Source organism: Rousettus aegyptiacus, unplaced genomic scaffold (genome assembly GCF_014176215.1).
Source record: "Rousettus aegyptiacus isolate mRouAeg1 unplaced genomic scaffold, mRouAeg1.p scaffold_m13_p_7, whole genome shotgun sequence".
NCBI lineage: Eukaryota > Metazoa > Chordata > Mammalia > Chiroptera > Pteropodidae > Rousettus > Rousettus aegyptiacus.
Genome location: NW_023416310.1, coordinates 8,970,908 through 8,986,196, shown reverse-complemented (window position 1 = coordinate 8,986,196; position 15,289 = coordinate 8,970,908). Strand labels below are relative to the sequence as shown.

The following is a 15,289-nucleotide window of genomic DNA, read 5'->3' as shown; positions in this document are numbered from 1 at the left end:
AGTGTGATGGTATTTGGAAGTGGGGCCTTTGGGAGATGATGAGGTCATGAGGGTAGAGTCTTCACGAATGGGATCAGTCCCCAAATAAGAGAGCTGACCCTTTCCACTATGCGAGGAGATAGTGAGAACAAGGAAGTGAGCCCTTACCAGACACTAAATCTGCCAGCACATTGATCTTGAACTTCCCAGCCTCCAGAACTATGAGAAATATGTTTCTGTTGTTTATAAGCAGCCCAATCGATGGTACTTTTTATAGCAGCCTGAATAGACTAAGACAGTTGCGGCCTAGAGGTGCACTACAGCCATCTATACCACTCACAGGTGCATGTTGTACATATCTTTCCCTACCCGTGAGTTTGGTGATGTCACATTGCTAGCAAGAAATCAGCCATGGTGGGATTCTTTACATCACAGAATTTTGTAAATGATACAAATCAGCACTCAAGCCCCCAAAAGAGATTTGTTAAACATTTACTAGCAACCCACTGTTAAACCTTTACAAGCAATCTATTGCTTGCATTCATCCTCTAAACCTAGCATAGGTTCTGAAATATAGCCTTTACGAAAAATCTGAATGAGTATATCTATGAATGAGTGATCTAAATAATGAACCGATAACCTATTAAATGGTAAGACCAAAATCCATTTAATCTCTCCAATCCTTTCAAAATAATTTTGAACTGTAAAATAAGGATATCATATTCTATCTACCTATAAGGATAATAGCGAGGTAATATAGATGGGAAAATAGAACATACATTAATCACATTACATAGACAAGTCATTAAGGTTTCAAATTGACTTATTTTTTTTTTCTTAATACTTGCTAAAAAAATGGATAATTAAGTGAAGGGCTTAAGAGCAGCTTGACTCCTCCAGAAAACTCACAAAAATCTAACTTTCTCCCATTTGTAAGCTTTAGGTGCCATCCCTGGTAATTTTAAGACTCTTATAATATATGAATCAAATTGCTTGGAACATATCTTATTATCTATTAAATAGGTAGGTTCTTAACAAAGAATTACACAAAATTCAGGTCGTAAATGGCATCTGGTTAAAAGTCCCTGAATCTCATTCAGTTCCCATTGTACCCCATCCGTAAGTTTGATGTGCCAACCCCAACAACTTTAACTCACATATAGACTTCGAAAACTAGAACCGATGCTCATCCTATTACCAAAATCTGGGAGGGGTTTCACTCACTACAGTTGCCCTGTCTTGTCTACAGTTTTACTTTCCTTGGTTTAAATAACTCATGGCTAGCTGCAGCCCAAAAACATTAAATGAAAAATTCCACAAATCAACAATTTATAAGTTTTAAGTTGCACGCTGTTTTGAGTAGCACAATGAAGTCCCAAGCCTTCCTGCTCCATTCTGCCCGGATATGAATCATGCCTTTCTTTGTCTAGCATTTCCATGCTGTACAAGCTACCTGCCTGTTAGTCACTACCTGCCTGTTAGTCACTACCTGCCTGTTAGTCACTTAGTAGCCCTCTGGCTTGGCAGATCTACTGTCGAGGTGTCAAAGTGTTTGTGTTCAATTCACCCTTATTTTACTTTATAATGACCCCAAAGCACGAGAGTAGTGATGCTGGCAATTCAGATGTGCCGAAGAAGAGCCATAAGGCATTTCCTTTCATTGAAAAGGTGAGAACAGTGCAATAAGACATTTGGAGAAAAGGAGACCACATTCATGGAACTTTTAACACAGTATATTGCTATAACTGTTCTATTTTATTGTTAATTGTTGTTTTAATCTCTTACTGTGCCTAGTTTATAAATTAAACTTTATCATGGGTAAGTATGTATAAAAAAAAGTGTAGTAAATAGAGAGCTTGGTACTATTGTGGTTTCAGGCATCCATGGGGGTCTGTGAAGTACTCCCCACAGAGAAGAGGAGACTCTTGCATAAGTCTTCCAAAAATGTAGTAAGAAAGGTAATGTGGGCTCTATTCCCGCCATGCTTCTGGAACCAGAGTGAGGATGCTGGCATGACAATGGCAGAATGACCTTTTGTCCCATTATTTGTATTTAAAACTTGGTTCAGGGTTGAAAGTTCTGGAAAATATGAACACTGTCCCTTTACCACAATGGCTGCTTTTTTTTGAGCCCAACAGACTTTTTCTACTTCTCCTCCATTACGTTCCCTCCCTGAACCCATTTGGAGATCAGAGATTACAGCTCCCCTCACATGTCAGGTGAAAGCTGTACAGGTGTGTGTGGTGAAGGCTGTGTGGGCAGAACGGGCCGAGGGGAAGATTAGGGGGAGGGAATCATCGTATTGTTGGCCCCGGAAGTCCCAGAAGTGCAGGAATCTAAACTGGAGTCAAGACAGACCTGGGAGCTAGCATGCCACATATACAGAGAGTTCAACTATTTCCTCAGAATTAATCTTAAAAACAGCAATAACAGCAACAGCAATAACACATGCAAGGAAAGATAATACATTGGTTAGATTCTTGGTAGGATTTCTACTTTCTTCTTAAAAAGTGAACAGTTTCTCTTATTTCCAATATTGCAGATATATTCTTTAAGTAAGTATAAAACAGACACTTTTGATTTTGATGCTGGGGGAAAATGATTCTGGCACATTTGTGTTGAGGGAGGGCATTCCAGCTGTTCACCAGCAGAAAAAGAGTTCTGGCCTGGCCCTCTTGGTAAGGGAGAGGCCAAGTCAAAGCATCAAGAAGCCAGGAGCTTGCTTCTTCTCGGCAAGTCTGCAAGGGAAGGGGCACTAAATCAGCAGGTAGAGAACAACGTGGCTCCTGGTCTTGTGCCTTGTGCCTGCCAGTGTGCAAACTTTCCAGGTCAGAGTTGGAGGAGAAGCTCGCTTCTCCCAAAAGTTTCTTCTCACTCTCACTCTACCCACAGACTGGCTTCGTGCCTTAAAGGTCTGAGAGCTCAAAATAAAGCACAGGGTTTGTATTTGCTAAAGAAGGTCAAGACTTTAGCCCAAGGAGCAATTAAACAGAAACTGAAGTATTTTTTTTTCCCCAAAGACCAAGAGAGAATGTCAGAAACTTTTCTTTTCACACCAAAGACTATAATGGAGTTCTAGGCATCTGGATGTTTCTAAATTGAAACTCAAAAATGTATGTTCAATTGTGTGAGAATAAACAGACTACATACAGCCTAGGGCAGGCCTCTGTGGCACCTCTGAGAGTTGCTAATTGAAATGACACTGTGTTAAGACACTGAGCCACAACTTAGGGGTGGCCTGGAAGGGGCAAGCTGGAGAGCTGGAGGGAAAGCATGCTCTTGATTATGTGCCCTGTAAGTTTAGAAACAGGAAACTTAGACAGTTAACATAATGCCAAACACTGAGCTGATAGGTATTTGCTTGGTGACTGTGGATGGCACTCTATGACTCTACATGCTACTGGCAATAAATGCTACGAAAATTCTGAAGAGGAAGGTGGCATAACTGGTCATTCTGTAGGAAAGCCACTTCGCGATGACATGACCAGACATTCAGGCAGGTTGGTGGGCGGCTGTATTTCTTCAGCTCCTGTATGTCCATTTGACCTGTTTTGAGCATCTTGCTCAGAGAGTCCATGATACACACCGCTGAGGCTAAAACTTGTACCCTGAACTGCTGGGCGGATGCAGATGTGCAGAAGCTCTGGCCTTCACTATTTCAGTATCTTCACAGGTATCTCTTTTCTCATTGTGAAATCCATATTTGGGGCTTGAAACAAGGTCATTTCTTTGCAGAAGTAAGGCAAAGTGCCCCCAAAGATATTTTAGACCCAAATTGTGTGCTGAGGTGCCCCAGGAGGCTGCAGCAAATGCACAGGGGTGCCATGGGCTTTTACATTTTTTACTCAAAAAAATTAATTTCAAGAGAAGCATAGTGACACCGGACATGAGTTACACATATCATGAAAACTGCTGCCCCAAGGTAGGGCACAGTTTCAACGTTAGATTGTATTGCATTACTTTCAATGATAAAATTTTTGCAAAGCTAGGTTTTTGGTGGTTGTGAATAAAAAGTGAGCCCTGCATGACAATTAATGTGGAGCAGGAAAGGACAGTGGAGGCATCCAAACTGATTCTAAGTTCTGAAAAGCTGTAGCTCAATAAGCATACATATCCAACAATGAGTAGTTGTGTTTTTTAAAGAATGAAAAAAAAAGTATTTTTTTCTTTCTCTTAAGTTATATGTAGTATTACATATAATACATATGTATATATGATCATTTATACATATGTTTTTAATGACTGTCAAATTGTTAGGTCATAAATGCATATCAACTTATTTGAACTAATTAATAAGTGGAGATATTGGGTATTTCTTTTGGTCTCAGGATACCATACACGAATTATTGAATCGCTAAGAGCACTGTGATTCAAGAAAGTTTGGGCAAAGCTGGTTAGTGATCCTACGAGAGTATGACTCACAAGATTCCTATTTTAGTTTGGGCTCTGAAGACCTAAGAATGGAGGAAATAACCAGCTCAATAAGCCCCCACTCTATATTTGTTGGTTTTCTCCTAACATTGATAAGGCAGGCACTAAAAAGCATTTTGAGTACATTATCTTACATACTTCCAAAAAATGGCCCATGATATAATGTGGGCATTATATCATTCATATTTTATAGAACAAGAAACTGAGGCTCAGGGAGGTTAAGTCAGTTTGCAAGTCACACAAGGAGACATCCCTTGAACACAGGATGGTTTGGCTTGGAGTTCATGCTCTTTCCATCATACCACACTTCCCTGACATGTTTGGCTGGCTGGCTGGCTGGCTGGCTGGATGCCCAGACAAATCCAAAGCCTGGCATTTCTGAACAGGGTAGGCAGGGAGGAATCCCAAATGCCACAGGATGGTAGAGGAGCTGGACGACATATCAATTACATGCTCTTCTTTGGGTACTGAATAAATAAAACCAGAATTCCTGATAAATCTACAGTGAGTTCTGCAAAGTTCATCCGTTCTTTTGCATTTTGAAGATAAGCAAGACCTATTTCATCTGTTGCTATATATTTAATTCCTGGCAATTTGGAAAACTCATAAGCTGATCCAAGTTCAAAGAGGACAATCCCTTGGGCACTTCATGTCCTTCACCTATGAAATATACCCATAAACCACTAGCCTGAAGATTTGGAATATTTAAGATATTTCTGCCTCAATCAAGCATATCTATAAGCATAAAGTATTTAGATATTAAATTTCTAATGCTTTAAAAAAAAAAAAACTTCAGAGCGGAAGTATGTTTTCCTTAACCTCATCTGTTTCAAACGAGAAAGAATGAAAGAGAAAAGAAATGCATCATGTTTTATATAAAGGAAACAGCTCCAGGCAAACCTTGCTAAATATTTTAATGGTTTAAACATTCATTTTAGCAAGTTTTCTTTAATATTCTTAACTTTGTTCCTTTTGAACTGGCTCAACCTTCATGTTTAATCCTTGGAGCTTTCAAGGAACAGCTCACAGCAAGTTATATACACAAATATAACAAACATTTCAAATAAAGCACAATGCGTAAAACAGAGAACAGGAGAACTCTTGACAACAGCTGCAAGATTTAACGCTAATAGTTTTGAAAGATTTTGGCTTGAAGGTTAAGAGTATCTTATGACAATAAGCAGGCTTTGTATATAATGTCAACAGTCTTGTTGCAACATGTCCAGTTTTAATTTATTCGTTTTCATTTGTATAAGAGATATAATATAATTATGGATGTCTGGTTCATGACATTGAAGTTAAAGAAAAAAAAGTCCAAAATCAATCATGTTTTTCAAGAATAACAACTTTTAAAACCTCTGGCCTATATGCCTGGTAATAGCTAGAGTTTGGTCTAAATGTGATAATATGTTTCGGATCTTTACGCATTTATTTTATTCATGTTAGCGTTGGGTATCACGGTGCCTCTGCGTATGTGGAAGTGACTTAACTTCCCACACAGTGAGCTTCTCCAGAGGGGACCAGGACTGATGCTGCATCCGGAGACAGGGGTTGCGAACAAGGACCTCCCCTCTGCCCGCGGATGGGAATACCCGGAGGTTTTCAGAATCAGCCGCTGACCTGCCCCGGCAAAGGCTCTGGCACCATCCCAGGCAGATCGGAGAGCATTTTACACACATGCATAAATACACAGAAACACACGTGTGTATAACATACATATGCATACAACATTTTGTGAATAGTACCATTTATCAGGCTTTGCATGAGATGTCAAGTTGCAAATCTCAGGAGGAGGGTGTGCCATAATGGAATACATGTTTAGAAAGAATAAATTGAAGGAAGCACACAGTCAGATTGCTTCGTGGGAGGCAAATAAGGCTGGTGTGAGTCTTACAGAAGGCAGAAGGGTTCAACGAGTCGGCAATGAGCCCCCGCTCCTCAAGAACGCGGAAGTCACCAACAAACGTTCAGCAAGGCAGCAGCATGGCGGGAGCTGGCCTTCCTTGTATGTTTGTGTTAAAGGACACAGACTCTTCCCACATCTTGGTGGGATTGTGCAACAAACCTCAGGTCTGGCTGCACCCCAGTGTCCCGGTCTAGAGAGGAGAGCAGGCAAAGTGACCATTCTTGGGTCCCGCTCCCAAAGGTATTTCTTGTCTTGGGCACTATTCTCTAGAGAAAATTCCATAATGAAAATACCAGCAATAATAACGAAAAGAGCAACAGTGATGTTTCCGAGTGCTCGCTATGTACCAGGTGCTGTATCAGATGGTTCACTGATATTCCCTCCCTGATTTCTCCCCTCCATCCTATGAGACAGGTGTTATTACTCCATTGTGCAAGAAAATACCTTTTAAATACAGGACCCAAACCTAGATATTTTTTGGTAAAGATTATGCAGTTATCACCTATCTTTCTTTCTTATCGTGAAAATGCCAAGGATTGAACAAATAATTTCATGAGCGACAATAGTGTGATTTTTTTTTCCTAGGCTGTAGTGCCGTCCCGCCACTCTGCCCAGAGGGTTTAAGAGCTTCACACTCAACCCAATCACTTTTTCATGAATCTTTCTTTTCCAGCATATATGATTAGAAACCGCTCTTGCCTTAACCTTGAAACCCTTGTGACCCTTCCAATCATAGGCATCTGCCAATTACTTGAGCAGCCCACGCTGACACGCACACAGGTACAGTGACACACGCATGCACACACACACACACACACACACACACACACACACACACATACACAATTGTGCCAGTCCACGCCAACCTCTGTTGTATCATTAAATGATGGAATACGATCATGGAAACTCATGATGCACCATTAAAGAAGATGTGGAAGGCAATCACCTCTGTTCATTGACCAGACATTCTACGATTCTTTTTACTTTTTCCTGTGCAGACCATGTTTAATTCAGGAGATAAAAAGAATAAGTACAAACCCGCGTTCTTCTAACAGTTGAGAAGAAGAGGCAGGTAGCTAGGTGCACTGTGGGAGGTAGGGGAGGCAGACTGACGCCTGTACGAAGCCTGTTACCCAGATCTCCTGCTCCCTGGTTGTTTAATTAGGTAAAAATGTAATGAAATGGCTGGCATCCATTTATCGGTACTTGTAGAAACGGATGCTCTGTGCTTTGATTTTTCCAGCGAGGATAAGAACAAAAATCTATGGGACCCCAGAATTACACTTGGCTTCTGTTTTCTCAGCACAGGGGGATTTCCCATTTCACATGGCACTTACCTTTTGTCACTAGACTATGAGCTTCTGGAGGACAGAGGTTATTTCTTTTACACACACACACACACACACACACACACACACACACATACACACACCCAGTTTCAGCACAGGTGCCTAGGAAGTGTTCATTATGTGTGCTGAATGGGCCAAGGCCAGATGTAGATGAGAACCTCGACACTGGAAGATCTGCCTCTTTAATCCCCACGGTGGTCTAGAGTGACGCCCAGGGCACCACGTGCAGGCCTGGCCTCCCCTGCACGGTGCCTCCACCAGTTGGTGCAGCTGCAGTCCTAACCACCACAGGGACTCTGGTTGCAGGCATGGGGGTCTCACTAAGCCGAACCTCTACCAGCCACTACGTGACCAAGACTTTAAACTAGCAAAGCTCCATCAAGCTCATGTGTCCTCAGGTAGTACGGTGTGCAGTGTGGGGAGAGACGCTGTCGTCAGGACTCAAACATTATCAGCCTGGCTCTGTCACTAACCACAGGTGGGACACATTCTCCTTGGTGTCTAAGAGCGGTAAGACAGAATCATGTAGAAGATGATCTCTTTAGTCTCATCTTACTCTAACATCCCAAACTAAACTTCCAACATCTACATAGCACCCTATTTCAGAGAGCGGGAGGCTCCCTGTTCCTTGGAGATGGATAGCAGCGTGAAAACAACAACAACGACGACACCGAAAACACAAGCATTTCGCCCCGAGTTACGAGCGACTTAGCGCATGCAGGCTAGTTCAGCACCTGAGGCTTCCGCAACACACACTTGCAAGAGAGATGCCCTCTCCCAAACCCAGCCTGAGGGCCCGATGATTGTGAGAAGAACATCCAGCATGAGAATGTGAGGAACGTCAGGGATCCTCTGAAGTCAACTGAAACAAGACAAGCCGAGTCTAAAAAGTTATGCCCACCCTCTCTGGGTAGCCTCTTACCCAATGATTCCGGACTAGAAACTTGGTCTACTTCCTGCAAGTGGACATGCTACAGCCCACATAATGCCAAAATACACAGCTGCACAACCCTCCCTCACCAAGACAGAGCCGATTCAGTACCATGAAGTGGTCAAGAGCTCGGTCTTCGGAGTTGAATAGACATGGATAAGAGTACCAGAAAATTAAGATGCCTTGTACAAACCAAATAACGGAAAGGCAAACAACAGTGATGACTTTAATCAAGAGTTCCTGCAGAGATCTATTGCACACAGAAGAAACACTAGGTTACGGAAAGTTGCAGTGTGATGTCCTGCTTACAAATTCCCCATCCAGCAGCCAGCCTGCCTCTCACTATCTACTTTCCACCAGGTGCTGGCTCCAAGCCCCAAGTGATGCATTTTAAACAACCTCCCTCACGGTGCCTCGATGGAAGCACCTGAGGGTGTTTTCCTGTTTCAAGAATCCATACCCATGCTGTATCTCGGGTCCTTCCTTTTTGACTTTAAACCCTGTTTGTTTTTGAAATGGGTCTTCTCTGCTGTTTTTTTATAACAGGGCTGTGATTCTTTATGCAAACTGATACACCTGTCAGAAAAGCTCTTGGGTACAATGACAAAAAGTGGATTCAAACTTGCTTTAACACGTGTTGATTTTAAGACTAGTTGAAAGTTCATAAAATTAACGGAAGAATTGCAGTGACTGGACTCACCCTTTTCGGATGCTGTCTCTACTACTTCTTCCTGGTGCCAGCTGTATGCACTCCAGTGTCTCCATAGTGTAGAGGACAAGGTCGCCACTAGGTCTCTAGTCATCATGTCCATGCCGCTCCTTTATCAGAAAGGAAAAGAAATGTTCTCTATATGCTCCCCTTAAGAGAATCATGGAGAAAACTGATTTCTGTACCTTGGGACATATTCCCATTCTCTGATCAATCGCTTGCCAGAGGGATGGAACATCATTATTATTTTTTAAAATTAAATGCATCGGGGTGACATTCGTTAATACAATTACATAGGTTTCTAGTGTGAAGTTTTATAATACGTCATCCAAATGTTGCATTGTGTGTTATCGTGTGTTATCTGGATCTGCGTCATGTGCTTATGTATCCTGGAGATGGGAGTCATGGAATTGGCAGCCTGCAGAGACCCATGCTTAGAGCAGGGGGAGGGAGCAGGTCCCCAAAGAAAGGGTTTCTACTGTCAAAATAAGGGAATAAAGATGCTAGACTTAAAAAAAACCCTGTATATCACAGATAATAACGATTATAGTATAATTTGTAGCATGCCCAATGTGTGTCAGGTTTTTACATACAATTGCATTTCAGGTAGTCTTTTTAACAAATATAGGAGAGGGCATTTCCCCTGTGCATTGAAGAAGAAACTACAGATCAAAGGATTAGGCTATATAAATGGTACCATGGCTAGAGAGAAAAGCTGACAAGTTTGAGAAATATCTCTGGATATCTTAGTTTGGTACTAAGTCATTTCTTTGATAAAGATAAAATATACAAGTCAATAAATCTTACTATGCATCAAAGAAATATCAGAGAAAAGAGAATAATATAGGTAGCATTGAAATCATGACTACTGCAGAGATATTTGAATCTCAAACACAGACAACAGTGCTAGAGCTGCAAAAGCCTTTGAAACTGAAACAAGTTTTAAATAGTCACTCCGATAAAAATTCTGAAATTAGAGAAATTACACAATTTGAAAATAATAACTATAATCTTAGAATATGTTTTTAGCTTTATAGATTATGAATCTTTTAGTTATTTAGAGAAACTGACAAGGTAACTATGTGAGAGAAACAAAAGATATAGAAACAAAAATAAAACATTTTTAAAAAACAGTGTCATTTTAGTAGAAGCAGCTATTAAATAATTTAATATAGAAAATGTGACTATGATTTGATGTCAAAAAGTAAAAAATATGTTGAGTACAAATGTATCCTGAAACTTGACCAAAGAAAATTTGTAAATCTCTGGGGAGCAAAGGTGAACAAAACATAATAAAATCAAGTTCATAAGTATAACATTCTAAGAAATGATTTTCATGACCTAGTTCATAATAGAAATATTTATGATGTTAATATCTCAGACAGAAATATATGGGATAAAAATAATTTAATGTAATTGTATAAGTTCAGCTGAAGATGATAAAGGATTTAGTACCACAAACAATGGACTAATATTAAGAGAAGCTCTCTATTTACTGAGCTGAGCCACATAAGGACTGCCTATTTAATGAAAAGTTATTGAAAACGTGCATGCACCTCCCTGTCAAAATAAAGTTGCAGATGGGGTCATTATTTAGCTAGTGACACTTGTACCAAAATAATGCTCATGCCAGCAATGTGTTAATATCAATAAGTGATGTAGACATTATAAGAATAATTTTTATGTATAATTGGTACCGTAATGTATACCACTGGGTATAGAACCCTGTAATACACAGGTTAGCTTATTTACAGAATAAGGACATCTAAATTTTTGTTTTATAGTTTAATTTGTTTCACTGCATTAGCAGCAAAATGTTTGACTATCTGCTCAGCATTTATGGACGAGATGTCAAGAGAGCACAACCAGCTGAGAGTTTCCCATAGAAGCAATTATGTATTTCAACAGACAGGGTAGATATGATAGAATATTTCAGAGGGAGCAAAATTGTGAGGTTTTGAATGCACAAATTGTTTGATGACTGCTACCTGATCCAGTCAGTTAGAGGGCCTTAAAGATATGAGTGGGAAAGAAATTCTAACAAGGTAAATAGGATCAGATTTTGGGTGTCTTGAGAAACAGAGCAATAAAATTCTGGCTCTTACAAATCTTTTTTTTTTTTTTTTAAATCATAATAGTGACATTGGGGCCTTAGTTTCCTTATCTGTAAAACGAGATAATAATTCTGTAAGAGTTAGAATTGAATTATGTATATGAAAGGACCTGGCACAGGAGGGGGCCTGTCGTAGAGAACTGAAAAATGTATTCTGGCCTATTCAAGTACTGTCTGGGCAAAACTCACAGTCTTTTTCTAAGTTTATCCATGCAGATGGAGAGTTAAAGAATAATAGAAAAGAAACATCATTTCCCGCAAAGAAGGTATACTCGACTTCTTCTTCATTCTGTTCTTTAGATCACCTTTAGTGCTTAAAGGGGAAAAAAAAAAAAAAACAGTAGCAAAGGAATCTCCCCAAGTTTATTATATTGCATTTTACTAAGAATGCATGTTAAATTCATCTTAGTTTTGCATGACATGATATTCATAGCTTTGCTTCTGTCTAGTCATGAAATTTTGCTGAGGTTCACGGCACTTAGTTGGTTGTATATTTTTTGGCTCATATGAAATCCAAGGTAATGAGCTTTAACACTACAAAGGCTCTGGAATGCTTTCAAAAACATTTGCTTCCCACAAGACAAATTAGCTGAACCAAGCAATAAAATGTGACATTAAGCATTCGATACTCCTATTTTTATGTAGTCCCAGGTCAACAAAAATGACCCCACTGGGGGCATTTCTCTAATGCCCTTGTTCAGAGTTCTACTAAAAACCTGTCTCTAGGAAGCTAATCAATAGTTATTTATGTATGGTAGACCCCCAAAGAAAGCCTACCTCATAAATTGAACTCAAGGCATTCTGGAAGCTTCTGGACCTAATGCGGTTTATAAGGACCCTCCATCAAGTGGACCACCCTGAGAGCACACATGTCTACATCTGCACATGTACATTTGCAATTTATCACTTTTACTTATTTGGTACTGCATCTTGAGGTCATGAAAAAAATTCTACAGTTGTCTAATCAGTGAAATCCCACTCTTCTTGACATTTTAAAATACTTGTGTTTAGACTTACTAGTCATTGAATATCTAGTTTTTAGAAATATGTTCATCTCACCTGGAGTATCATGTTCTTTCTATTTGAGAGAAAACATTTCTCTAGCAAATTAGAATTGGTCTAAAGAAGGGAGGTCAGGAGAGTAAAGAAAGATCTTACGTTGAAGACTTGTGAGAACTGAGTGTACCTGGCCCAGAGAAGACCTGGATAGAGGAATGGAGAAGGGAGGGAGTAGTGCCTGTATGTCCCTAAAAGACCTGTAAATAGAAAGAATCTCAGGGTTTTAGGTGTGAAGCAAGGAACAAAGTGATAGGAAGGCAGAGTTTAGGTCTGTAGGAGGAAGAACTTCTAAAACTGGTCCAAAAAAGAATGAACTGTCTAAGCAGAGATTAGATAAGAAAGCATCCAACCCTTTGCAACCCTGAAATGCCTCAGTGATCCTCACACGCACAATTCTCTCCTGCCTCTGCTGTGTTTCAGGACACCATACTCAAGGCAATGTTTCCCACACACCAGCCTTCATGAATTAAGCAGCGTATTCCCTGAGGATCTCAAGTTTTCCTTCATTCCAAGGCCAGCTCTTTAAATTTTTGTGAGAGAAGAGTAGAAAAACAAGGATATTTATTTTTGCATATTCAAATTAATTTTAAGGAATTTTACCTTGACTGCTTTTGAGAATGAAAAAAAATTCCACTAGGAAAATTGAGACATTTGTTCAACTGGGCTGGTGAATTGCGGCCTGTTTTATCATCTGTCAAAGTTACGGGTGCTTCCTCCCTTTAGGCTACCCTATACCTTAATTAATTAATAACAAAGAGAGGAAACTTCAAGACACGTAGGAACAGATTGGCTTATCAGCTTTACGTGTGCTTTATTTTTTTTGAAATGCAATATCCTAACACTTTACAGATGTTCCCTGTACTACTTTCAGCCTCACTTGGAATGATCCAAGTAGTAGTCCTGGGTCATCAAGATGGCAATTGCCACTTGCTGACTGGGGGCTAAATCAGAGGAGTGCTCATGGCCTGTAGCCAAATCTTGATGGAGAATGCACAAGCTACCGTTCTGTCAAGGACCCTTCTCTGTGCTATCACCATCCTGAGAGAAATGACTTAATTATAACTTCTCCTGGAGAAATTTCAACGGTGAACTCCGCTCATTGTGCACATCTATTAGAATATACTTTTGCTCTTTGGGAGCTGCAGAGGGACCCATGTTTCCCTGATCTATTTAGGGAGCCTCAGAGAGGTATTTAAGCATATTCATCACTCTCTACATGCAGTCAGTCCATATCTTACTTAATAGTACCAATCATAATCTTACCCGTTCTGGTGAAAAGGAAAAAATTACTAGGGAAGTTACTAGAGTATAAAAACCCTTTCTGACATTGCCTTGGGGATTCCTTTGCCAAAATCTATTGGTCACAGTCAATATCAGGGCAATGGTACCCACAAGAATTAAAAAACTGAATAAGAAAAACTGCTAAGAGGACAGCAAAACTGCCAGGAGAACTAGAATGGCAGCCAGGGTGCAGGTGACCCATGGTTGAGCAGAATTAAGAGCTATGTGCCCTGCTATTTCTGTCATGGGGTGCTGTGGCGTTTCTGGCTATAGAGCCTTTCAGTAATCTTCTAAGTTAGAGCATCTCTGAAAGTCTATTCTGGCTCCAAGATTCTACTTTCTCCAACACCTTTAGGTTCTGTATTGGCCCACAGCAATTCTAACTTCATGAACCAATCAACCACCAAAAACTAAATCTATGTTGGCCATACTTGAAGAAACTTTAAAGCAGGGTCTCCTGTTTCCTTTTGACCTAGTCTAAAAAAGATTAGACATGCACATACAGAAAGAAAGCTGCTGATAGCCACTGTAGTCTGTCGAAACAAACTGCCACGTAGGCAGTAAACATGCCCATTTCACCCAAGTATTTGGCTAGGCTGGGCCAGAGCAAGAGGGGAGATTTTGAAGGCATGATCGTTTGAACTGAAATTCAATTAGTCCAGTGGTTCTAAAATTTGTTTAGCTAGCAGAGTATCTGGCAATCAATGCATTTTGTGAAATATTACAGAATGATGATTCAAATACATATATATATTAAATTATTTTATAATATATATCAACTTATATAGGATTGTGCTGGACTAAAAAGTGGCAACTATCCCAAAAGGTGTAAAGACTGGAAGCAAATCACATCAGTGGCAGCCACTGAGGGCCAGGACGACGAAGGTCAATGTCGGTTCTCTGCAACCACATGATGTAAGAGTTAATGATTAAGTCCAATGCTGTAATGTGGGAGCACACTGAACGCGAAATGATTCTTACTCTCTGATTATGCTTGGGGAAGGGACTTCGGAGAAGTTTTAAAAATGTATCAATCTCCACCCTTTTCCTGCTTCCATGAGGATAAGTTTTCAGGAGATGATAAGGGCCCCATCAGTTGTGTGTAGTGTTGTCTCGTCTCTCACCTTCCCAGCCCATTTGCAGGTATAATTTCCAGGTCTTATCCTTCTGCTCATGTTAGTCATGCTCCTTTAATCTCATTTGTGCACAGTATCATCTCAGAAACACATGAAACCAATGTTCGGAGCTAATAACCTGTTTCCTTATCCTATTATTTTCCCCTAATTGAGGGCCATGCCAACTAGCAAGGTGGGGTCAAAGACTTGGCTCCATATAAGAGGGAGGGAGAAGCTTTTGAGGATGAGGGTTTGAGTCTTTCCCCAAGGTGCAGGGATCACTTCAGATCGCTCCTGGCAGAGCAAAGAAAGGGCAGAGGGGTCCAAAGGTGTGAGGACATGGGGTAGCACATCAGTTACTCTCATCTTGAGAACCTGAGGTGGCCTTGGCCATGAGTTATATGATAGTTAGATGA

The 15,289-nt window shown here is 40.3% G+C and overlaps 1 long non-coding RNA gene across 1 annotated transcript in view; it reads right to left on the bottom strand.

The window, feature by feature from the left end:
• LOC107515282 overlaps positions 1-15,289 on the bottom strand; it is a 379,686-nt gene that overhangs the window by 117,547 nt on the left and 246,850 nt on the right. Inside the window, exon 3 of the long non-coding RNA XR_004951989.1 lies at positions 9,297-9,415. This is a non-coding gene — a long non-coding RNA (uncharacterized LOC107515282). The remainder of the gene's footprint in view (positions 1-9,296; positions 9,416-15,289) is intronic.